The sequence below is a fragment of the Canis aureus genome, chromosome 13 (assembly GCF_053574225.1).
Source record: "Canis aureus isolate CA01 chromosome 13, VMU_Caureus_v.1.0, whole genome shotgun sequence".
Taxonomy (NCBI): Eukaryota; Metazoa; Chordata; class Mammalia; order Carnivora; family Canidae; genus Canis; species Canis aureus.
This window is the reverse complement of record NC_135623.1, coordinates 38,859,511-38,886,982: the sequence shown is the minus strand read 5'-3', so window position 1 is coordinate 38,886,982 and position 27,472 is coordinate 38,859,511. Positions and strand designations below refer to the sequence as shown.

General features: G+C 36.7%; 1 long non-coding RNA gene across 1 annotated transcript; it reads left to right on the top strand.

Annotated features, from left to right (window-relative positions):
• Positions 1–2,270: 2,270 nt before the first annotated feature.
• Positions 2,271–6,004, top strand: LOC144281629 (uncharacterized). The gene is made up of 2 exons (XR_013350060.1): positions 2,271–2,858; positions 5,931–6,004. It is a non-coding gene; the product is annotated as an uncharacterized LOC144281629 (long non-coding RNA).
• The last annotated feature ends 21,468 nt before the right edge of the window (positions 6,005–27,472 follow it).

Genomic DNA, 27,472 nt, shown 5'->3' with positions numbered 1-27,472 from the left:
AGATGGCCAATTCAAATCACCCATTTTTTTTTTTAAGATTTTATGTATTTATTTGAGAAAGAGAGCATGAGAGAGGGAGAGATCACAAGCAGGGAGGGGTGGTAGAGAGATAAGAAGGCTCCCCGTTGAGCAGGGAGCCCAACGTAAGACTCAATCCCAGGACCCTGGCATCATGGCCTGAGTCAAAGGCAGCTGCTTAACCAGCTGAGCCACCCAGGCGCCCCAAACCACCCAGTTGTTAAGCACACTATCATCTTCTAAAGCACTACTCTTCATTATCATTATGTACATAATCATAGTGCCTAACATAGTGATAACTCTATAAAATTTATAAATATTTTCACATGCATTATCGCACGTAATCACAACTTTCATTATTATTATTTTTTCATTTTAAATGACTTTAGATGTAGAGTTGTAAAGATAATGAAGGGAATTCCCTTAATCCCTTTAGCCAGCTTTCCCTAATGTCAACATCTTACATAACTGTAGTACAGTTGTCAAAACTAAGAAATTTACATTGGTACAATATAGTTAACTAAATTATAGACTTTATTCAGATTTCCCTAGCATTTCCATTAATGTCCTTTTTCTTTTCTTTTCTTTTCTTTTCTTTTCTTTTCTTTTCTTTTCTTTTCTTTTTTTCTTTTCTTTTCTTTTCTTTTCTTTTCTTTTTTTCCTTTTTCTTTTCTAAAATCCAATCCAGGATACCACATTGCGTCTCGTCACTGCCCTCTTATAGTTTCCTCTGATAGGTGACTATTGCTCAGTCTTCTTTTGTGGTTCATGATCTTGACACTTTTAAAGAATATTGGTGTGAGAGAAAGAAAGGAGAAAATCAAGACTCCCAATATTTCAGTATGAAGGACTAGGAAGAGGAGGTTTTCCAGAATGCTAGGAAGAAGTTTAGAGTGGAAGATGAGGAGTTCAATTTTAGATATGTTAGACTGTCTATACATTTGGAATGTCTGTATATGATTTGTGTAAGATTAAATAAGGCTGGAGAAAATCTGAGCCTCTAGTGAACTGAGACATCTTTTAAAACAAAGCATAGCACATAGTCTCCGAGTCCTGCTTCTGTCTCAGGGAGGTGAAAGGTATGACATGGAAAGGCTAGACTTCCTGGAGAAACAGCAATCATAAGATAAGGAAATGTTTTCAAAATATCCACCAGAACTTGGCAGTCTACACTGGATCCTCCAAGTCTATATTTATTTATACCTTAAAAATGTAATTTTTATCTTCTTCCCCCATGACTACAATTTTAAAGACTACTTCTTTTATTTACTTAACAACAGGATTTGATGATAATTTCACATTCATCCTAAATCTACCTTATGTTTTGATAAGCATTTGTTTCTCAGGCTATTGAAGTCTACATTTTACAGTCTTTTTTTCCTATGATCAGCCCTCACAGCAAAGAATTTCCGAAAGAAATTTCTCTTTTCAGAAGGTCAGGTAAGTAGCTATTTAAAGACACAATTACAAGGCAAGACTGAACCTCATGTATACACACTGACAATGATTGGAAAAAGGAGGAAGTCTTAATGGGGAGAAGGAATGAGTTTGTCAGAGACTGCTTCTTGAAGGTGAAGAATGATCAACTTAGCTTTGAAAGAAGTGACGGCTAACATAAAGAAAGGTCCAGGAACAGAATAGGGCCCATTTATAAGATTGGTTTACCTGAGAGCAATAAGAAAGGTTCAAATATGTATTTTTTGAAGGCAATTATAGGCTTTCTCTTTCATTTTCTTTTGCTTTCTATTTTCAAAAAGCACAATATTTCAAAGAGGCTCATCCTGCTTAACTCTCATGTGGTTTAGAAATCTAACTAGACATATGTTGTTAATACTTTTATATGTCAGGAGCCTGGAGGGCAGAAACAATTTGAAACCTAACTTTTAAATTTTGGTTTCCCAACAACGCCTTTTTTTCTCAGCCCAAAGAATTTTGCAATGCCTAAAGTTATGAATCTTTCCAGATCCAAACCAATAACTTGGGTAACATGAAGCAAATGATTGATTATAAGTAAAATAATGGGGAACAGGAAGATGTCCCCATTTATTGACCCAAAATTTCATCTTTATCTTGATATTTAAAAGGCAGATTGTACATAAGATAATGATCCAAGTGAATAAAAAGAAGTAACTTGAAAATGGTATAAAATCAACACATGTTAAGTCCATTATAGTAAGGATGTCTTTCCTCCAAAAAACAGGACAAGCAACTTGTCTTCTCCAATGAAGAGGTAGATTCAGGGTGATAGTAGCTCCATAAATACATTTAAATTGAATCATTATGACTTTTTTTTAATGTTAATTCTATAGTCTGAAAAAAGATCAACTTTATTTCTCTCATTTGGAGAGTATTTTCAGATGGCTGTTAAAAGGTGTTTCCCTCCCCCATCCCCCCTTTCATTCAACTGCTGGAGAGTAACTAGAAACAAATCTGTTGCTTGGAATAAATGTTCAGTCCATATGTTATCTTTCATGGTAGCTGATGGAAGTGCGAAATCCTCCTCAGTGAATGCTGCTTGCGGTCTGGCCCTGCCCTCACCACCATATGTAACACATTTAGGAGTGGGGAGAGCACTTCCTTCGTCATTTGACTCTGTTGCTTGCGTTTTTCCTTGAGTAACATAGAAAATTGAAAGAGAATCAGCGGTACCAGTACAAAGAGTGGACAGACCAACTACGCTGTTCCGAAAGGCATTCAAGAGCTGTGATGAGCAAAGAAAGCAAAAAGGAAAAGACAGAGATTAAGCACATTCTTCAAATCTCTGCACATTAGGAAATGGAAGAATCATCCTGGAGTCTGGAAACAGACCTGGGCTCGTTCCCAGCACCATCATCGACCTGGTAAATCTGGGCAAGTTGCCTAATCTGAATCAAAATTTTCCCATCTGGAGAGTGGTGGGTGACACGTAATAACTACCTTGCAATGCTGATGTAGGAATTTAAAGAGATAATCCAAGAAAAGTGACTGGAACATTGCGGCTGTGTAATAAATATTAGTTTCTGTCTTCCCATCTCTCCATCTCACTGCCATTCTTTTTAGCGATAATGAAATATTCTTGTTTGTGTTTCAGCGGTTTATGAGCATTTGAGGAAGACCATGAGTGTGATCACACGCATGTTTTATGACAGAAGATTTACCAGAATCTTCCTTTCATACTAGAGAGCCAGTCTAAGTTGACTTCTCTTGGCAAAACCTGTAGTGTAACTGGAAGATTTGAGAGTTTAGTGACCAATACACTTCAGCAGAATGTAGCCCCAGGCCGAATGCTTAATGCTGGAAAATAGTCCTTAATGTTTGAATGCATCTGAGTGTTGCTGAGAGCCAAATGTGTGGGGTAGGACCCCATGTGAATTGAAACATCACAAAAGATTTATATTAATTCCCAGAAAACCAAATATATTGAGTTTCATGCAGCTCTAATTGAAATGTAATAACTGTTTACAGATTTGACTGCACCATCACCACAGAGTAATTGCTTTTCCACACCAAGCAAGTAGGAGATGAAGTAAATGTGCCCAGAAGAGTTTGGAAGTTCAATAAAATGTTTCTAAGAATATAGTTATACATGGTTCTTTCCTGTCTCAAAGCTCAGAGCCCAACCTCCACAGAGTCAAGTAACTGTTGGCCTTGGGGATCCAAAGAGACCTTTTTTTCTGTTTTCTTTTCTTTTGTTTTGTTTTGTTTTCTTTTTCCTTTTTTTTTTTTTTCCAAGAGAGGGTGGGAGGAGGGGCAGAGGGAGAGGGAGAGAGAGAGTCTTAAGCTTAAAGCCCCCACACAGGGCTCAATCCCAGGACCCTGAGATCATGACATGAGGTGAAATCAGGAGTCAGACGCTTAACTCACTGAGCTACCCAAGTGTCCTAGAAGAGATCTTTTATTACTCCAGTTGGGATTTGTTAAAACACAAAACTGCATTCTGCAGTTTAACTGCATTAAAAGCTACATTTAATAAAGCATTTATTGTTGGTTTTTCATATGTTCCACATAGCTTTGGGCTCAACAATCAAAGGTATCTTGGCTTTTTATGTACACTAAGGATGTTGGCATCTCTGCAGAGGGCAGAAAGAAAGAATGCAAAGAAATGTGGAAAGCTTGGAAATTCCTAATGAATCCCACTGCAATTCATTCATCATGAAAATTCTCAAGAATCATTTATTATGGAATAGGGACCAACCTTGCTCAAAGCAACTGGAAATACAGTTAAAAACAAAACAAAGCAAAAAGCAGAAATGAAAACAAAGCAGTGTTTGGTAAAAGATTCACTCTACACTAAGAGAAAAAGTGGCTTTTTTCTGCCCCCAACCCTCAAGGCCTTAGAATATCTTTATAAGTGGCAAAATAATCAGGGAAAAAGGGAGAGTTCTGTCTTTTGAGAATGTTAAAAAAATAACACTCCATTAGAGGAGTAATCTAACCTTTTTGAGAGCATATGTAACAATCTCATGAGATCAGTATTATTTTCCCCATTTTAAAGATAAGGAATCTGAGGCCCTGGGAAATTAATTATTTTCCACATATAGAATAAGTTCCAAAATACAAACTCAAATCTAATTCATGCTTTCTCCAAAACTAGTGCTCTTATCAGAAAAAGTGACCAATTTCAAAATGAAAAATATATATATTAAAAATAAAAAACTACATATATGTGTGTATATATATATATATATATATATATAATCTGCATAGTTTCAGAAAAAAACACATTTTGATATTAAGATCTGACTTGAAATTCAATTATGTTCACACATTATATGCTATTACTCAGAAAGTTAAAAAATGGAAGGGTAATTGAAATACAGTTGCTTGACCTCAGGTTCTTACTCTAAATCATAGAAAATAAAATATAAATTTTCCCAGGGGTAGTGTGGAGAGTAGTGCAAAATTAACAATAGTAATAGGACAGTTCGGAAATATCTGTGCCTTTTCTGATGAAAATTCCATGGTAACTGAAACCATCTTGTCCCATCATATCATTGTGAGCAGATATGAGATGGAATGATAGGTTCCACTCATGAAGTAATAGAGAAGGGCACTTACAGTTCTAAAAACCTCAGTTTTTGCATCTGTATGATGGAATCCTAATGGTGTGTACCTCACAGAATGAGAAAATGCATGTAAAGGCTGTAGTATGGCAGTTAGCATATGGTAAGAATCTACTAATCAATGATTTTTATTATTAATGCACTAGCTGGCAATATTGATACCCCACAGCTCAGAGCACAATTGATTTTTCCTGAATAAAGAGAACCTACTCCTAAGTTGTTTTAGTTCCTTGTTGACACATCTTAAACCAATATTTTAAGAACTTCTTTTCTGTGAGGTGTAAATATTGGCAAAGTACTTTTATAATGGCTTGAAGAGATTGTAGGATTCCAATATACTCTATGTGAGACAGTACCTTTTCTAGAACAAATGTTTTTCACTACAAATAAAAAGAAGCCTTACTTAAGAATTTAAACATAGATTTTCTTGATCACCATATTTCAGGTTTTCATATTGTCTCCTTTAACATGAACTATACACAGTTAGATTTATCTTCAAGTTCTACCTGCCAACACGTAATACGCAGAAGCACTAGGGCAGCTGTGTTGTGATCAGCAAAGTAATGCTCCTTGCCACGTTGTCCATGTCCTAATCCCCAAAATCTGTCAGTATATTACCTTACATGGCATTTTGTGGATGTGATTAAGTTAAGGATATTGAGATGGAAAGATGATCCCAGGTTACCTGGGTAGGTCCAATGTATACACAAGGGTTGTTATAAGGCCAGGCAGAAGGACCAGAGTCAGAGAAGGAGGTGTGACAAGGTAAGCAGAGTCAGTAGGGTACCATTGCTAGAAAGGGGGCCATGTGCCGACAAATGGAGGTAGTTTCTAAAAGCTGAAAATAACAAGGGGCATGTTCTCTTCCAGTCTCCAGAGTGAACACAGCTCTCCTGACATTGGTTCTATAGGACCCAATTTTGGACTTCTGACCTCCAGAAATGTAAGATAATAAACTTTTCCTGAATAATGTGATATAGGTTCAGTATTTTCTTTTTCATTGTTATGGTGCTTCTTGGCGATTTATTTATTTATTTGCATATGGAGATTAGAAAATTCCTTCTCATTTATTACAAGAGAAACTATTTGAAATCAAGGGGCTTTAGTAGATGTCTATTATTTTACTACACAAATTGCTTCCTATAGATAAAACTTTCACTAAACTCATCCTCAATTCAGAACAAGGCAAAACTAACTTTATCAAGAAAATGGTGAAAACTTATAAAAATCTTAAGTATTAAGAGTGACATTCAATGATCAATTCAACATTAACATTCCCAAGGATCAGGGGACCCCATATTTGCATCTCTAATCCAAAGCAAACATGTCCATTAGCTGGTAGACTGAGGATGTTGACTTGCTTGTGTAAATCTGAACTTCTTTGAAGTTACCAAGTTCACTAATGTTCTAATTATGTGGTTATATGATATTTTTCTGATTTTTGAATTCAGTGTGTATATTTGTCCATTCTGACTAACACAACAAAATTCCAGTGGCTTAAATAGCAGAACTTCATTTTATCATAGTTCTGGAGGCTAGAAGTCCAGGACCAAGGAATCATCAGGGTTGGTTTCTGATTAGAGCACTTTTCATGGCTGCTCTGTGTCTTCACATGGCCTTTTTCCAAGAGATCTTTGTTATCTCTTCCTATAGTGACATGAATCTTACCTGATTAGGGTCCTACCCTTATGACTTCATTTAACTTGTCACCTCTTTAGAGACCCTCTCTCCAAATACAGTTGCTTTGAGCTTCAACATGAATTTTGAGGGGACACAGTTCTGTCTATAACAGCTTCTTCAAGGAATGAAAATAGAAAGACAGATGAAAGCAAGGAGTGAGAGAAGAAAATTGTATTCTACTCCATTGTAATCTCTTGCTCTCTTTGGGATTAATTAGAGTTGGGAATTTTATTTGAAAACATGTTTTAAATTTTACATGTTGTCATAAATTAATTCTAAAGAAAATTCCTTAGGTTTACTTTTCTATTATTCTGTTATTCTTTCCTATCAGTCTGGGAGTTAGAGATGCAGAGGAAAATGCTCACTCTTAAAAATATACATAAATATATGCCACATTCACATTTTTTTTCATTTCAGAATGCTGTCATGTTATTATGAAGAATGTATGAAGAAGATTCTAATTTTTTGAAAGTATAACACTTATTCTGATCATAATAAGTTAATTTTTAACAAAGCAGCATTCACTACATAATTTCTAAATAGTTTCAACATTTATGTTTTTGGCAAAAAAAAAAAAAAAAGTCGACTGAATTCCTATGCTTTGTTACTAGGACAAAAAGAAAAAAAAAAAACACCCCAAAACGATTGTCAGACTTTGGATGTGACTTGAGATAATCTTAAGAAATACCGTAAGTATGTAAAAGTTTAACGTTCAGTTTTCTCTGAGCTACTAATTTGTTGAAAGCCTCTGGCCATTTTTTGGCCTTCAAAATAGGTTACTGGAATTTCCACCTCCATCTTGCTTCCCACTCCTTGTCTTGCCTTCCTACCACTCTTCTTGTGATAGAGGTCTATATTACATGGGTTTGGAAATATCCTAGAGAAAAATTTCCTTGCTGAAAATTTTGAAAGAAAATGTCTATAATACATGATCCATGACAACATTATTGGAAATTCCCCTTTCAAGCCTGGGGATTATCTCTCCAGCCTGATCCTTCATATCTGTCCTGGGTGATGGTGAAATCTTTGCAGTGGGCAAGGTCTCTCTTGGATGATGATTCCCCACCAATGACTCTCTCCATTCTCCCCCCACTCCCAGTTCAGTCCATTCTTCATTGAGACAGCATCTCAAAGAGTCATTTAGATAAATACCCCTCCCCCATGCTACAACTCTTCATAGGGTTTAGACTAAGATCCAAACTCTAATTTTTGTGTGGTGCCTCCTTTTCATCATTTTGGGCTTGACACAACTCTTACCTCTTCTGATATTTGTTCCCTGACTGCCCTGGGTAAAGTCCCACCCAGCCCTCAATAGTCAGTCTCTCACTCTTGCCCTATTTTACTTTCTCTGTAGAATGTACCACTCGTGAGGATATCTATATATACATTTATTCTATTTTTAGCTGTGTATTGTCAGTTTTACTCCATTAATATCTTAAGTTCATTAGGGCAGATAATTTTGTCCATCATGTTCATGGTTGAACTCCTATGCTAGTTAAGTACTGGCATATAACAGTATTATTTTTTTATTTATTATTGTTATTCCTTATTATTACTATTAATATTATTTTCCTTATTATTTTCTTCTTATTATTCTTTTATTTATTTTTATTCCTTATTTATTATTATTATTATTATTATTATTATTATTATTATTACCACAGACGTGGAGGCTTAAGGCAAGTCAAGTACACTATCTTGTGGTTTCATAGGTCAGAAGTCCAGGTCTGGTTAAGGTAGTTTCTCTCTTTAGCCTCTCATAAGAGTGAAATCAAGCTATCAACTCAGGTGCATTATTTTCTGGAGCTCGGAGTTCTTTTTTTCAAGTTTGGGCAGAATTCAGTTCTATATAATTGTAGCACTGAGGCCCCTGGTCTCTTGATGGCTGTAGAGCAGGGCTTCTCTCAGCTCCTGAAAGCTTTCTGTAACTCCCTGCATGTAGCCCCCCTCTGTAGGTCTTATCGTTCTTTGAATCTGTCTGACTTCTGTCTCTGGTAGGCATCATCGCCTGACCCACCCACTCTCAAGAGGAGGGTATCCTGCAGGATGTACATCTTGGGAGTCAAGGGTATCATGGGAGGCCTCTTAGAATTCTGCCAACAATATGCTCAATAAATTCTGAATTTATAAAGTGGTATCACTCCACCTCCACAACAAATTTGTCAGACTAAAAATGAGGACAGTAAAGAAGTAGGTTTTCTTATACTAAGAAGTATTTGTTGTTGTTGTTTCTTTGTTTTAATCTAACATTATATGTACCTTCCTGTAACTAGATTTTGAGCCACTGAGGTTGTTAAACTCACAAATGTGATTAATCGGAATTTGCTCGCCAATTTTTAGGTATGCTTGTTCATAACTAACTAGCTTTCAATTAGACAATGTAATTGTGTTGCTTATTTTAACTATTTTCTCAATCTGATGCTTATTTTATCGTTTCCTTTCAATGGATTATGGTTTCACGATGAGAATTTAGTAGACATCATTAAAAAGATTGTCATTCTCTTGACATTTTGTTTTATCCTTTTCTAAGGTCCCCCCCACCCCCGAAATACCCCCACCTTTATTCCTAGTATTGATTATGAATGTGTCTCTATCATGATAATCAGTAAATAGGGAAGAGCAGAGTCTTTGGAACCATCGGTTTCTGTTTGAATTTTGACCCTGCTTTGCATTGTATGATCATGACAAACGACTTCCTTCCACCTGAGTTCACCTGTTAATAAAATGTGGATAACAGTATTTAATTCAAAAGACTGCTGTAGAGAGTAAAGAAATAAATCATTTGTAAAAGTGGCACACAGTAGGCATTCAGTGAAAGTGAGATTTATTTTCACAGGTGGAAAATGTAGATAGTGTCTCTCTAAATACTAGTTAAAAAAAGCAGATTCCCAGGTTCTTCCCTAGACAAATAGGTCAGATATTCCAGAACAGACACCCAGGAATCTCCGTTTTAAACAAACAACTCAAGTCCTCATTAGCACACGAATATCTGAAAGTCAAACATAAGGAATTGCACAAATAATTCATTAGATAGGAGTAAAGTGCGTTTTGAATGTATTTGTTATTGGAAAATATTGTTCATGTCCTTAAAGATATAATCGTTATGTAAAATGTCAAGCTTCCTGTCAATGTAAAATGTCTTCCTTCCTGTTTTGTTCAATTCTGTGTACTGCATATATATGTCTGTTTGCATTGTTCTAAAGTATTGCGTAACTTAAGGATCATATTTGTGCTCCTTCTCCCAGTGTGTTACAAACTGAGTTTCTTTATCCCTCCTACCCTCCAAAGTCTTGGAGCTTTGTTTCTGTTCTCAAAGAACAATTTGTCAAGAAGGCAAATAATATTCAAATTCTGATTCTTCATTTTCCATTCCGGTAGTCTCCTCTTATCTGTTAGAGATACATCCCAAGACCTCCAGTGGCTGCCGGAAACTGGAGATAATAGACAACCCTATAGGTACTATGTGTTTTTCTCTATACATACACACCTATGATAAAGTTTAATTTATGAGTTTGTCACAGTAAGATATTAAGAATAATAACTAATAATAAAATAGAACAATTACCACAATATGCTGTAGTAAAAGCTATATGAATGTCGTTTTCCTCTATATATCAAAATTGCTTACTATACTATACTCACCCTTCTTGTGATGATGTGAGATGATAAAATGCCTAGGGGATGAGATGAAGTGAGGGGAATGGTGTATGGTGTAGGCACTGTGATGTAGCATTAGGGCCTACTGACCTCAGAAGGATGCTACCCCAGAAGGAGGGTCATCTGCTTCTGGACTGTGGTTTGGTCATGAGTGACTGAACAGGAGGGAAGCAAGGGCACAGACAAGTGAAGGGGGGACTACTGTGTGAAGATAAGCTTATTTCTATATATTTATGTTTGGTCATTCAATTAGCTACAGAATGGCGATGCTCTCAAACCAAATACAGGTAGCCCCCACTTTTCAAAAGTTTGTGTTAATGCCACTTTACTTTAACGAGAGCAAGACGTACATTAGTGTCCATTGTGGCTAACTGAGAGAAATCCAAAGAGGATTTTTGCCCTTACAAAAAAAGGCAAAAGCAAAAACAGCATCAGCCTCCGTTTTGCAGCGAGCCTTCTAGAGGCAGCGAGCGCCGGAGCAGTGAGAGCGGCCCCACCAGGCTCCTTCCCTGGGAACTCACTCAGCACCTCAGCATCCAGGCTCCACAGCTTTGACCAGTGTCTGTGAGCATCTGTGCTCTATCTTGATTTGTTCGGTGCATTCATTAGCAAGATGTGTTCTAAGATATCAGAAAAGCCTAAGAGAGGTAATTTTTGAGTCTGAGAATGCTAAAATATTTTTTTCTGTATAAATTAATAGTAATTGCTTCTTCGCTTCACGCCATTTTGGCTTATAAAAAGCTTCAAAGGTCTTTCTTTTTGGATGGTGGGGGAAGCCTTGTATGTCTTAAACTTAGAGAAATATGTGTACTAGTTATGTGACTATATTTTTGGAAGATAAACATCAAGATGTGGTTAGAAAAATGGAGACAATTGGTGAGAATATTCAACTATTTGAAAATAGTGTGTTCTGGAAAATCAGTCATAGTCGTAAGGTCTGTAAGTGTCCACGTGCCTGATTACACTAGTGGATAAAGAATGAGATAAAATTCTTAGAGTTTTCTCTTGCAGGATTTTACATTTCAAATGTTACCAGTTAAATTCTGTCTCTCTTCTCTTCTGTAAGCCCCACCTATACCCTGACCTTGAACTCTTCTCTAGCTCTTATTTTTGATCAGAACCATGTGCACTGCAAGTCTTTCCTGGGATGGAAGCAAATCATTTCAGTATAGCATAACCAAAGCTCATAAAAAGCTCACTGCCATTGTCCTTTGAAATTGGCCGAGGATGTGGGCCGTCTTCCCACTGTGTCATATCAGCCCCTCGAATTATATCTTTCCCCCTCATGAGGAGCCATATCACCCCAGATGTGTTTCTCCAGCACAATTTGAAGATAATGAGACAAATACTGGACACAACATGCTTCTGACAGAGACCGCTGAGTTTAAGCTTGTGGGAGAGAATTAATTTGGCCAGAGGCTGCAGCTAGTTTAGCCTCCCACACTTGGCAGCCTGGATCACTGGGCCTCTCAGATTTAGTAGATGCCAATGCACAGATCAAAACTTGTATTCTCAAACCAAATGGCCATTTTTGAATTTCAAGTGCCATGAGGCTTTGTTCATGGATGGCAGAGGAACTGAGGGAGGCTAGCCTCTTATATAGATTAAGTTGTTCACGTGAGTGTGGAGGATTTGGATTTAACCCCCTGTCTCACCTCCCCCCCCAATATTACTCATTTTTAGTTTTTTATGGGATTTTATTTAATTTTTTGTGAGAGACAGAGCAAGCCTGAATGAGGGGAGGGACAGAGGGACAAGCAGACTCCCTGCAGGGTAGGAAGTACAATGAGGGGCTCCATCCCAGGACCTTGGTATCATGACCTGAGCCAAGGGCAGACACTTAACTGACTGAGCCACTCAGGTGCCCTAGTTTTTTGTGTTGTTTTGTTTAATATTATTTATTTATTTATTTATTTATTTATTTATTTATTTATTTAAGAGAGAACGAGATAGCATGCATGAGGGATGGGAGAGGGACAAGTACAGAGCTCAATCTCATGACCCTGAGATCATGATCTGATCCAAAATCAAGTGTCAGACACTCAACCAACTGAGCCACCCAGGTGCCCTACTTCTTTTTAGTTTTAAGTAACTAAAGCACTTGGAATATTTCTTAGGTTTTTTGATTTTATGCTTAACATGTCGTGATATTACAAAGATCTTGCTTGATAACAAATACGACAAAAGCCATGTGAAGAGCTCATACAAATAATAAAAAGGATTAAATTTAAAAATAAACAGAAGATATAACAGAATTTAAAACTAACTTAATATTTATTATATGGCAGTCTCTCTACTAAGAGCATGGACTTTAGAGATGGAATCTGGGTTCAAATTCTAACTCTGGTAAATTACTCCGAGAACTTGAGAGAAGTTACTTCCCCTCTCTGGAATTCACTTCCCTCACCTATGTAATTGGCATATCATTAACTGCTTAGAGCTGCTGTGAAGAATTAATGCATGTGCTATGCATCAAATACCGTCCAGCACATCCTAAGTACTCAGAAGATAATTCATCATTAGTGTTAACTGTGATAACTATTAACAATTCTTTGCACTAGTAATACCTTAGCATTAATGATAACTATTTTTTACCACTATCAGTGATAACTTTTATCATTAGCGATAACATGATTGGTTATAACTATGATAACTAGTGATATTCACTACTTCTTTTTGAAAAATTTCATTACTTAGGTATTATCTCTTCTAGTTTAAAAATCTTCTTAGCTCTGATTTTAGTTTCCTCTGATATAACTGCTTAACCATACAAAACCCAAAAAGAAAAAAAAAAAAATACCAGAGATCATATGACCAATGATTGACAGCACTAGGCAGTTGTCTGTCCAACTCCAAAGTGTGAGGCATTACATCTTTCTGAATGTAAGCAAATGGTTCAAAAACATTTAATAAGGCAATAAGCTTTACTGAGCTCCTCCCATGTTCTCCTTCCATGTTTCTCCTTCAGTATCAAAATGTGCATGTGAGCCTGTGTGTGTGTGTGTGTGTGTGTGTGTGTGTGTGTAGGAGGGCCATGGGTGGTGAAGGAAGGTTCCTTCTAAACCTCTACCACCCCTCCAGTAACATTCTTTGCAAGGACTTTTGAACATCCCAGAACGCTGAAAATGGTAAGCCAAATAGGATCCAAGTAACGTCTAAATGCAAAGTTGTTTTTTTTTTAATTTTTATTTATTTATGATAGTCACAGAGAGAGAAAGAGAGGCAGAGACATAGGCAGAGGGAGAAGCAGGCTCCATGCACCGGGAGCCCAACGTGGGATTCGATCCAGGATCCCGCCCTGGGCCAAAGGCAGGCGCCAAACCGCTGCGCCACCCAGGGATCCCTAAATGCAAAGTTCTGTTCATTCATCCATCCTACATTTATTCATCCATTTATTTATTATCAAATTAAATGTTTGCTATCTACCAGATATTGTTCAAAACTTGAGGGGCCAGCCCTGGGGGGTGGAAATTGTAAACTATCATGAGCTTGCAATTGAATGGAGAAGACAAACAGCAATCAAACAAACAAATAAGCCATAAACATTTATTAGTGTGAAGAGTTAGACTGTGTGTGATGGAGAATAACTTTAAATCTAAACATTTAGAGTGAGATCTGAATGGCAAAAAAAAAAAAGGAGCAGCTATGAAAAGATGACAGGAAAGTGCGGTGAGGAAGAGGAAACAGAAAATGAGCTTATACGGGAAGAACTTTGAATGTTTGTGGAACTGAAAAAAAAGCAATATGGGGGGGTCTAGTATTTAAGGAGTGGAGAGGTGGGAAATAAGTTCAGAGAAGCAGGCGGGAGCCAAATTAAAGATACAATTTATAGATATGTATATATATAAGCCAGGGTGAGTATACAAGAAGTTACTGAAGGGAGTAAAATGATCTGATTTAGTCTATAATCTTTTTTCAGTTATCTTGGCTGCTGTATAAAACAAGGATTTGGGCAGGGCAAAAGGAAAAAGAAACTCCTGAGAAATTAGGAAGCTATTACAGAATTCCAGGTGAGATAGGAAGATAGATTAGACAAAAGTCATTACTATAAGATGGGGGAAAGTGGACATAAGTGAAGATGAGCTTGAGAGGTTGAACTGACACTTTTTCTGAATGATTGTGTGTAGACATTCAAGGGAAGAACTGAATCAAGGGCCATAATTCCTAATGGTCAATGGTCAAAGTCCACAGTTGAATCTAGATGCCAATAGAAAAGACAGCCAAGGTAGGTCCTGAGCCAAATACTTTTGGTACCCATTACGAGTTTGGGGGCATTTCCTCCACAGGGCTGCTGGGATATGTGGGATAGATGGTGTTCTCTCCATTTCCAGATGCTGAAACCACTCCTGATCATGTGGCCCCACAGCTCCTGTTATCTCAGTCTGGACCCCACCTACGTCTCTATCATCAGACTATTTCTCTTATCTTTCAATCTTCCTGGGCAGCTAAAGATGTGTGTCTAGTTTTAAGAGACATGTCTTGTTCTCTTACTCTTTGCACATGCTCCCAAGTTTCTTGCCTAAGCACCTAGGTCCCCATTTCCTGGGCCTAATCTTTAGGCTTCTAAAACACAAAAGCTAATACATTTATAAATAAATGTATTTTTTGAATGTGTTCAATGTGTTTCCCCTCTTAAATGCGAGGATAGCATCTGAGGGTTGATGAAAATTTTAAGAAAGTACACACACACACACACACACACAGATGGATATTTCAAAATCACTATGCCTCCATGCTCACTCTGCCTTACTTAGTCTCAAATATTATCACTCCCACTAGTTACTAACTCCCTTTAAGCTTGTCCCATGGCCTGTTTTGGTTTAATTCCTCACATACTAAATTAGGATGAATAATCTTCAAATTACTTTTGGATCCAAACTAACTATAATTCCATTCTAGATTTTGGACAGAAACTCACATTTCTTTGCTGCCTATGACCTCCCAGGAATTTTAGGAAAATACAGTGGAAGGTAGTTACTCTAATTGTGTCTCCTACTTAGATTCAAGAATATTTGATGGGATGACCAATCAAGCCTGCTAAGATTGTATTTGAATTAGTGCACTAGAGGTTTTCTAGAAAAGAAGTCATCCTAAGAGCCCAAACACAAAATATTAGTTACCCTGAGTTATCCTGAGATTAGCAGGAGCCTGGTCAGAGATAGAAATTCCTCATGGGAGCAGCTCATCTACCAGTACTAAAGATAGTAGCTGAAATTGGAGGGGGGAATGGAGAGAGGAAGAGAGAGACAAGGGCAAGAAGGAGAAAGAGAGAAAGAGGAGGACAAGGAGGAGGGGAAGAAGAAGAAAAGAGAGAAGGAGAAGGAAACTAGAAGAAGAAAGGAAGCAAGGCAAGACAAAGAAAATATAAGATATATCTAATAGACTTATTCATACCACGTGTACAATATATCATGAAAAACCCAGAGAAGTGTGAAGGGCCAGGGAATAAGATAGTAATATGATTAGATATCATGCAACAGAAGCTAGGGAACACATTTTACACTTCTAATCTGTATTCCAGAAACTAAAAAATTTTAAAGGTTAAATTTTTACCTAAAAAAGGAGAAAGGGTATTGGTTTACCCACTCAAAAATATTTGTTGAGCACTGACTATGGGCTAGGCGGCATTTTAGACCCTGAGGATACAATAATGACAGATGCCATGGCTGATCTCAAAGAACATAAATGGATTGGCAATTAGCACATAAGTAACTATATGGTACCTTCGATAATGATAGATAATATAGAGAAATACAGAACAAGGTTAGAAGGATAGAGAATGGAAGACAGTAGGTTGGACAAACCATGCTAGTTTCTAACAAGGAAGTTCACAATGTTAAAGGGACAGATAAAGTCCTTCGAACCAAAGTCTGAATAAATGTGACTGGTGGACACCTGACACCCTCATACCTGAGCATAACATGTGCTTATTACGTATTTATGATTCCAGAGACAATGTAACCTTTTTTTCCCCAAAGCTAGATGATGTAATCTGTTGATTACAACATTGCCTCGGTCATGGTATATTTGACATAGCATGTAAAATAATTAAATTGTGGATAAGATCAAGACAAAAAATTCTCTTCTACATATTGAAATTTTTAAGTCATGCAATTCATCAACCTACTTGAATTGAATTATACTACCTAACATAATATTGCAAATGGAGACCATACAGTGAAAAAAAAATTAAAGACACATAATATCAGAGGTAATCTAGAAATCTGGAATAGGGATTGAAAGATAAGAAACAGCTTATATTTGCTCCTTAATTAGAGATTCTGTTACTGATATTTCATTTTCCTTAACACTAAAGGAATCTTTTCAGATGTTTTCTTTAAAATAGTTAATTCTGCCTCTAGTTCTTCTTGAATTGATTAAAGAGAACCTTGCTTAAATTTACTTTAACCTTGTAAGTCAAAATACAATTATGTTTTCATCTCCACTCCCCCCAAAAAGAGAGAAAAAGTATATTGCTAGATTTAGGGAACTGCTTATAGAATTGTTTCTTTGAAAATTCCTTAAATTAGAAAAGTGAAAAATATGAGTTTGCCATTTATAAACAATGACCTCATGCTGAAATGGTATCAGGGAAATTGGCAGTTGCCAACCTCAAAAGTTTGGATGAGATTATTTTCTGCATCACCACCATTGCCGTATGCAGATCATCTACTTTCACCTTCCATCCTGGTTATACAAAACCTGAGATCAAAAGTGTAAAATACACAGGAATTATAGTTAACCATGTTTGGCTTAAGAATAGTTTCCTGTAATAAACCTTCTCGTTCCCCCTATGCCACTCTCTAGCTACAAAATCTTGAATTTATCTTCTGGAGATCATTGTTTCTTCATCTTTAAAAATGCTGTTAGCTACAATTTTTTTAAAAATCTCTTTGGAGCACCTGGCTAGCTCAGTCAGTAGAGCACATGACTCTTGGTCTCAGGGTTGTGAGTTTGAACCCCATGCTGTATGTAGAGATTACTTAAACATAAAAATTATTTATTTATTTATTTATTTAGTTAGTTAGTTAGTTAGTTAGTTAGTTAGTTAGTTTTTATTGGAGTTCAATTTGCCAACATATAGCATAACACCCAGTGCTCATCCCATCAAGTGCCTCCCTCAGGGTCCATCACCCAGTCACCCCCACCCCCTCCCACCTCCCTTTCTACCATCCCTTGTTCGTTTCCCAGAGTCTCTCATGTTCTGTCTCCCTTTCTGATATTTCCCATCATAAAATTTTAAAAAAATTAAAAAAAATCTCTTTAAACTCTAGTAGTCTTAAGTATTTATACAAACTGTAAGATGTTTTGCAGTTTGGGAGATATTTAAATACTTTCTGAATCAGACTAATGTGAACTTGGATCTTGATTCCTCAACTTACTAGTTGGGTTATCTTTGTCTCATTTTTTTTTCTTTAAAATGGAGATTAAAAACATGGCATTCCTTGAAGGGTAAATGAGATAACACATAGGAAATACTTAGCTCGATGCCCGGCACTAACAAAAATTCATTGTTCCCTGCTCTATCCCTATGAGATACTTCATATTTTCCAAAAGATTTCTTACAGAATTAGACCATCACTGCACTCATCATATGGCTAATCAGGAGATGGTTTCTCCAGTTTTATTAGAAAAAAATAAGACAATAATTAGAGATGGTATTGGAAGGAAACCTGTATCTATATGACAGTATCTTTAAATTTAAAACCAACTTTCTCTTTGAATGGAATTGCTAGCTCTACCAGTATTGTCTGGGTATTTGGAGATTTTTCTGAAAATACTGTATTTTCTAGTTTTTACTCTATAACTACTTCTAAAATTCAGTGGCCTAAACCAACAATCACTTTATTGAGCCCATTGCTCTTTGGATTGGCTGGGCAGTTTTTCTGGTCTGAGCAGGCTGGGCTGATCTCTGTTAGGCCCTCTAATGTGTCTGTGTCTAGCTGGTAAATCAGATGATGGCTGGCACAGTTGGCAGTTGGCAGGCTGTGGATCAGGGCAGAGTATTTGGGGTGATAGGGCCTTGCTTTCTCATAATCCAACAGACTTGTTTGTGCTTCTTGACATAGTGGTGAACACATTCTCACCAAGGCAGTAATAGAAGGCAATCCCCAGTGCACATAGAGAACATTCAATTCTTATGTCACATTCACTATTATTCCAATGATCAAAGCTAGTTGGATGGTCAAGGCTGGAGTCAGTGGGAAGGTACTGCCTATACTGAGCCTTGAATAAAGGAAGTGGAATGATTGTGTCTATTTTACAAAAAATCAACCACAAATGTACATGCTGTGCTTATTGGAACTAGTCAATATCTTAACATTTCTTTACATGGTCAATATGTTAATTTGCTTGAAAGAGTGAATAATTATGGCCATCTTAATATTCATTTAAAAAATTCTATAGCACTGACTTTCCACCAGAAACCCTTTTTTTCTTTCTTCATTCTCTCCTTTTCATACTTCATAATGCACAAATCAAAGTAGGGTGTTATAGGTGAGAAGAAAAAAAGAATAGCAGCCAAATATACTTTTCAATATTTTCTTAGCAAATCCCAATTTAGTACTGCCCTCTTCCTCCTCCTCTTCCTCCTCCTCCTCCTCCTCCTCTTCTCCTCCTCCTCCTCCTCCTCCTCCTCCTCCTCCTCCTCCTCCTCCTCCTCCTTCTTCTTCTTCTTCTTCTTCTTCTTCTTCTTCTTCTTCTTCTTCTTCTTCTTCTTCTTCTTCTTCTTTTCTTCTTCTTCTTTCTTCTTCTTCTTCTTCTTCTTCTTCTTTAGACCTTAGAAAAGTATAGGAATGTAAAAATTTTAAACTGCTATGGGAAAGCTCAAAATAGCAGTTTTGTTTTTGTCTTTTAAAACAGATATTAAGGGATACCCATTGAAAAATACTGTATTACCAATATAACAGTAAATATTTATGTTTTTCTAATTTATTATTGACAGTTAAAATGAGAATACAGATACGAAAAAAATTTTTGTGAGTCTCCATTATTCCAATAATATGAGTAAAGACAATTTTATTAATAGACTCTAAGTCTGACAATAATCATTTGGTGATTTTCCATCTCCTTTATACTATCTTTCCCTTCCAAATGTCCAACCTCATAAATCAAGCAGGAAAACAATTATGGAGGAGAGTTACATGCATTCCATCTATGCTGTGTATCAGACATTCTGCTAATTGAATAATAATAATATCCCATATATTTTTATTTTGAAACATATTATTTGGGATGGCAAAAACTGTAATGCAGAATATAATAAGGTAAAAAATGATTCATACTTGGTGTCATATGTCCATTACATTCTCAAACTATTAGAAGTAAAATGAGTGGCTTGGTGGCTTTTAGTATTAACAGAGAACAATTATATAAAAAACCAGAATCACATTATTATGCTTGATAGTATTTCTCAGAAGTCTATGAGAACATAATAGTAAATTTAAGGATACTTATTTTTTTTTAATTTTTATTTATTTATGATAGTCACAGAGAGAGAGAGAAAGAGGCAGAGACACAGGCAGAGGGAGAAGCAGGCTCCATGCACCGGGAGCCCGATGTGGGATTCGATCCTGGGTCTCCAGGATCACGCCCTAGGCCAAAGGCAGGCGCCAAACCGCTGCACCACCTAGGGATCCCAAGGATACTTATTAATAGCTCAATAATTTCTCAATAACTCATTCCTCAAAAATTTATTTAGCATATACAATATAATAGAAATTTTCTAGACACTAAGAATAAGAGCAGTCAATGTGTACAGATGGTAAGGTACTGAGAATTACCAGCTTCAGGTACAGGCAGTTATGGAGTACATCATCCACAGAGAATTTGAGAACAGTAATAAAGGCAACTAAATTTGGTTTTCTTCTGTTATTATCACATATTGGTAATTGCTGACAAAGTCAGTTAAAAAATAGTCTACCTCCCTAATTATTTTGTGAGTTTAAATATTTTAAATGATTGCTGCCACTACAGTTGATTGTAATAAAATTGTAAGACACTGGTAACTCAAGTTGGTTCTTTGTCTTTACAATGTGCTACCATTGGTTATTTCCAGACATTGGCTTGAATGAAGGAATGCATACTACCTCAAGGGTTGGAGACACAAATGATTAGCTAATTGTATAACTTGGAGTTTTCCAAATTAACTTTAATGTAGATTACAGTGTCAAAGAATGATCAATAAAAATGTGCTAATTTGAAGCACGTAGTGCTTGTGTGCATGCATATGCATATGTATATAATTTTAATATATAATAATATATAATTTTAATTTAAATATATAATACATAAGAATTTTGTGTGCCCTAATTTATGTACTAATAAATATAGTGAGATTTATATGTTATACATGTACTAGTTTGAAGCATATGTATATTTCACAGTATTATACACATATGTATGTTTCACATCAGAATCTGAATTAGTGGTGGGTGGTTGCCTTGCCGGATTGAACTCTTAGCCTGTGGAATCCAATGCTATCTCTAAGTAGATGGTGTCAGAAATTTACTTAAATGGTAGGACACTCAACTGATGATGATGTTGTGGAGAATTGCTTGGCATAGGGATAAAACACCACATCTGTTGTGTTAGAAGTGTTAGTATAGTAGTGGTCTGAGAGTAAAGAGGCCATCTTGGAAATAGTTTCACTCTTCTTGTTATTATTTTCTAGCATACTGGAAAGACAGGCAAGTTTTTCAGACTAGAATTATATATCTTAACTGTGTGGTAGCATTTCTATTTTTGTGTCATCTTTCATACTTTATTCCTATGTAATAAAATACATGAATGCAGATTAAAAAACACCGGGACTAATTGTTAATTTGGAAATATTATTTCATAGAAATTTGTGTATGCCTAAAATATGAACACGTGTATGTAAGTTTTCTTTTTTATTTTTTAATTTAAAAAAAAGGATTTTATCTATTTATTCGAAAGAGGGGAGGGGTTCATGAGTGGAGGGAGAGAGGCAGAGGGAGAGGGAGAAGCAGACTCCTTGCTGAACAGAGAGTCCTATGCAGGGCTCATCCCAGGACCTTGAGATCATGACTGGAGCTGAAGGCAGATGCTAAACCTACTGAGCCACCCAGATGTTTTCCTTTTTATTATATTTATTTTTTTAAGATTTTATTTAAATTCAATTAATTGACATATAGTGTATATTAGTTTCAGAAGTAGAGTTCAGTGATTCATTAGTTGCATATAACAACCAGTGCTCATTTCATCACATGCCCGTCTTAATGTCCATCACCCAGTTACCCCATCTCCTCAACCTCCTCCCCTCCAGCAACCCTCAGTTTGTTTCCTATGATAAAGAGTCTCTTATGGTTTGTCTCCCTCTCTGATTTCATCTTATTTTATTTTTCCCTCCTTTCCACCATGATCTTCTATTTTGTTTCTTAAATACTACATGAGTGAAATCATGTGATAATGGCCTTTCTCTGATTGACTATTTCTTTTAGCATAATTCCCTCCAGTTCTATCCACAGCCTTAAAAATGGAAAGATTTCATTTTTGATGGCTGAGTAATATTCCATGGTGTGTGTGTGTGTGTGTGTGTGTGTGTGTGTGTGTGTATACATAAATTGACATCTGGGCTCTTTCCATAGTTTGGCTATTGTGGACATTACTGCTATAGATATTGGGATGCCAGTGCTCCTTCAGATCACTATGTTTATACCCTTTCTATAAATACCTCGTGGTTCAATTGCTGGATCATAGGGTAGCTCTATTTTTAACTTTCTGAGGAACCTCCATACTGTTTTCCAGAGTGGCTATACCAGCTTGCATTCCCTTTCTCCTTATCCTCACCAACATTTGTGGATTCCTGACTTGTTAATTTTAGCCATTCTGACTGGTGTGAGGTGGTATCTCATTGTGATTTTGATTTGTATTTCCCTGATGCCAAGTGATGTTGAGCAGCTTTTCATGTTTCCATGGCCATTTATATGTCTTCTTTGGAGAAATGTCTGTTTTCTCTTTTAAATAATTTAGAATTCAAAGGATATAAAAAATATTGGAGTATTCAAAATTCTAGACTGTAGGGAAGAATCTGCCTTTTTAATATACTAATAAAAGTCTAAATAACGCTACTTATGAAACATCTGTTTTTGTAATAAATAAGAACTAGACTTATCATAATATTAGATTTATATATACAAAATCAGTTTAATTTCAGTGTAAAAATATGGAGAGATCAAGTAACTTGTGTCACTTTGCACAGTAATTTTGATACCTAATTTTTAATTTATTCATTTTGCCAGTAAAATGTTTCCTTTGTCTATAACCTTTTTTTAAAGACACAAGGAGGGGCGGCCCTGGTGGCTTAGCGGTTTAGCGCCGCCTTTTGGCCCGGGTTGTGATCCTGGAGTCGTAGGATCGAGTCCCAGGATCGAGTCCCATGTGGAGCTCCCTGCATGGAGCCTGCTTCTCCCACTGCCTGTGTCTCTGCTTCTCTCTCTCTCTCTGTGTCTCTCATGAATAAATAAATAAAATCTTTAAAAATAAATAAATAAAGACACAAGGAATATCTGAGTTCTGCTTGTAAATATACTAAGTACAGACTTGATCTCTTTAAATTTCTACTCGCAAAGTTAATTGCATTTTTTAGGAGTAAAAACTATTAAGTTTAAAATAGCAAATATAAAGAATCCCTTGAGAAGTAAGAAAATTTTGTTTCTTTTAGTAAATGAGAATGTATCGATATTGATCTCTTCCTTCTCTTCCTAAATATTGAACGATCTGCCTAAATACTTCTATGGCAAATCTATCTAAAAATTGTAAATGTAAATATTCTCTTCATTAATTTTCAGTGAGAAATGAACACTTGAGTTAAACTCTTTTTCATGAGGAAGGATGCTAATACAAATCTTGGTATGTTATCAACTTTATGATTGTCATTTATTTGTTGTTTTTTGTTGTTATAAATAATATTTATCCTTCCTCATACTTCCTGTGGGTTTTTTTTTTTTTTAATTGGCAAAGGGTGTTCTGCTTGTTTTTAGTTGTAAGGAATAGTGAAGTCACAACAATCCAAGGATTTAGTACTGTTTGGACTTCATTTAATCTCTTCTTATATGATCTACACATTATGGGAGAGTCCAATAAAAGAAGATGGGTCATTCTTCAATATCAGCTCTTTCCTGATAGTCAAAATCATCTGTGGAGCCCCTGGTGGAGACTCATGGACTGAGAATGTTTTCACAATTTTTTTTTTTTTTTATGTATTTATTTATTTATTTTTTTTAATTTATTTTTTATTGGTGTTCAATTTACTAACATACAGAATAACACCCAGTGCCCGTCACCCATTCACTCCCACCCCCCGCCCTCCTCCCCTTCTACCACCCCTAGTTTGTTTCCCAGAGTTAGCAGTCTTTACGTTCTGTCTCCCTTTCTGATATTTCCCACACATTTCTTCTCCCTTCCCTTATTTTCCCTTTCACTATTATTTATATTCCCCAAATGAATGAGAACATATAATGTTTGTCCTTCTCCGACTGACTTACTTCACTCAGCATAATACCCTCCAGTTCCATCCACGTTGAAGCAAATGGTGGGTATTTGTCATTTCTAATAGCTGAGTAATATTCCATTGTATACATAAACCACATCTTCTTTATCCATTCATCTTTCGTTGGACACCGAGGCTCCTTCCACAGTTTGGCTATCGTGGCCATTGCTGCTAGAAACATCGGGGTGCAGGTGTCCCGGCGTTTCATTGCATTTGTATCTTTGGGGTAAATCCCCAACAGTGCAATTGCTGGGTCGTAGGGCAGGTATATTTTTAACTGTTTGAGGAACCTCCACACAGTTTTCCAGAGTGGCTGCACCAGTTCACATTCCCACCAACAGTGTAAGAGGGTTCCCTTTTCTCCGCATCCTCTCCAACATTTGTGGTTTCCTGCCTTGTTAATTTTCCCCATTCTCACTGGTGTGAGGTGGTATCTCATTGTAGTTTTGATTTGTATTTCCCTGATGGCAAGTGATGCAGAGCATTTTCTCATATGCATGTTGGCCATGTCTATGTCTTCCTCTGTGAGGTTTCTGTTCATGTCTTTTGCCCATTTCATGATTGGATTGTTTGTTTCTTTGGTGTTGAGTTTAATAAGTTCTTTATAGATCTTGGAAACTAGCCCTTTATCTGATATGTCATTTGCAAATATCTTCTCCCATTCTGTAGGTTGTCTTTGAGTTTTGTTGACTGTATCCTTTGCTGTGCAAAAGCTTCTTATCTTGATGAAGTCCCAATAGTTCATTTTTGCTTTTGTTTCTTTTGCCTTCGTGGATGTATCTTGCAAGAAGTTACTATGGCCGAGTTCAAAAAGGGTGTTGCCTGTGTTCTTCTCTAGGATTTTGATGGAATCTTGTCTCACATTTAGATCTTTCATCCATTTTGAGTTTATCTTTGTGTATGGTGAAAGAGAGTGGTCTAGTTTCATTCTTCTGCATGTGGATGTCCAATTTTCCCAGCACCATTTATTGAAGAGACTGTCTTTCTTCCAATGGATAGTCTTTCCTCCTTTATCGAATATTAGTTGCCCATAAAGTTCAGGGTCCACTTCTGGATTCTCTATTCTGTTCCACTGATCTATGTGTCTGTTTTTGTGCCAGTACCACACTGTCTTGATGACCACAGCTTTGTAGTACAGCCTGAAATCTGGCATTGTGATGCCCCCAGATATGGTTTTCTTTTTTAAAATTCCCCTGGCTATTCGGGGTCTTTTCTGATTCCACACAAATCTTAAAATAATTTGTTCTAACTCTCTGAAGAAAGTCCATGGTATTTTGATAGGGATTGCATTAAACGTGTATATTGCCCTGGGTAACATTGACATTTTCACAATATTAATTCTGCCAATCCATGAGCATGGAATATTTTTCCATCTCTTTGTGTCTTCCTCAATTTCTTTCAGAAGTGTTCTATAGTTTTGAGGGTATAGATCCTTTACATCTTTGGTGAGGTTTATTCCTAGGTATCTTATGCTTTTGGGTGCAATTGTAAATGGGATTGACTCCTTAATTTCTCTTTCTTCAGTCTCATTGTTAGTGTATAGAAATGCCACTGACTTCTGGGCATTGATTTTGTATCCTGCCACGCTACCGAATTGCTGTATGAGTTCTAGCAATCTTGGGGTGGAGACTTTTGGGTTTTCTATGTAGAGTATCATGTCATCGGCGAAGAGGGAGAGTTTGACTTCTTCTTTGCCAATTTGAATGCCTTTAATGTCTTTTTGTTGTCTGATTGCTGAGGCTAGGACTTCCAGTACTATGTTGAACAGCAGTGGTGAGAGTGGACATCCCTGTCTTGTTCCTGATCTTAGGGGAAAGGCTCCCAGTGCTTCCCCATTGAGAATGATATTTGCTGTGGGCTTTTCATAGATGGCTTTTAAGATGTCGAGGAATGTTCCCTCTATCCCTACACTCTGAAGAGTTTTGATCAGGAATGGATGCTGTATTTTGTCAAATGCTTTCTCTGCATCCAATGAGAGGATCATATGGTTCTTGGTTTTTCTCTTGCTGATATGATGAATCACATTGATTGTTTTACGGGTGTTGAACCAGCCTTGTGTCCCAGGGATAAATCCTACTTGGTCATGGTGAATAATTTTCTTAATGTACTGTTGGATCCTATTGGCCAGTATCTTGTTGAGAATTTTTGCATCCATGTTCATCAGGGATATTGGTCTGTAATTCTCCTTTTTGGCGGGGTCTTTGTCTGGCTTTGGAATTAAGGTGATGCTGGCCTCATAGAACGAATTTGGAAGTACTCCATCTCTTTCTATCTTTCCAAACAGCTTTAGGAGAATAGGTATGATTTCTTCTTTAAACGTTTGATAAAATTCTCCTGGGAAGCCATCTGGCCCTGGACTCTTGTGTCTTGGGAGGTTTTTGATGACTGCTTCAATTTCCTCCCTGGTTATTGGCCTGTTCAGGTTTTCTATTTCTTCCTGTTCCAGTTTTGGTAGTTTGTGGCTTTCCAGGAATGCGTCCATTTCTTCTAGATTGCCTAATTTATTGGCGTATAGCTGTTCATAATATGTTTTTAAAATCGTTTGTATTTCCTTGGTGTTGGTAGTGATCTCTCCTTTCTCATTCATGATTTTATTAATTTGAGTCTTCTCTCTCTTCTTTTTAATAAGGCTGGCTAATGGTTTATCTATCTTATTAATTCTTTCAAAGAACCAACTCCTGGTTTTGTTGATCTGTTCCACAGTTCTTCTGGTCTCGATTTCGTTGAGTTCTGCTCGAATCTTTATTAGCTCCCTTCTTCTCTTGGGTGTAGGATCTATTTGCTGTTTTTTCTCTAGCTCCTTTATGTGTAAGGTTAGCTTTTGTATTTGAGTTCTTTCCAGTTTTTGAATGGATGCTTGTATTGCGATGTATTTCCCCCTTAGGACTGCTTTTGCTGCATCCCAAAGATTTTGAACGGTTGTATCTTCATTCTCATTAGTTTCCATGAATCTTTTTAATTCTTCCTTAATTTCCTGGTTGACCCTTTTATCTTTTAGCAGGATGGTCCTTAACCTCCATGTGTTTGAGGTCCTTCCAAACTTCTTGTTGTGATTTAGTTCTAATTTCAAGGCATTATGGTCCGAGAATATGCAGGGGACAATCCCAATCTTTTGGTATCGGTTCAGACCCGATTTGTGACCCAATATGTGGTCTATTCTGGAGAAAGTTCCATGTGCGCTTGAGAAGAATGTGTATTCAGTTGAGTTTGGATGTAAAGTTCTGTAGATATCTGTGAAATCCATCTGGTCCAGTGTATCATTTAAAGCTCTCGTTTCTTTGGAGATGTTTTGCTTAGAAGACCTATCGAGTATAGAAAGAGCTAGATTGAAGTCACCAAGTATAAGTGTATTATTATCTAAGTATTTCTTCATTTTGGTTAATAATTGATTTATATATTTGGCAGCTCCCACATTCGGAGCATATATATTGAGGATTGTTAAGTCCTCTTGTTGAATAGATCCTTTAAGTATGATATAGTGTCCCTCTTCATCTCTCACTACAGTCTTTGGGGTAAATTTTAGTTTATCTGATATAAGGATGGCTACCCCTGCTTTCTTTTG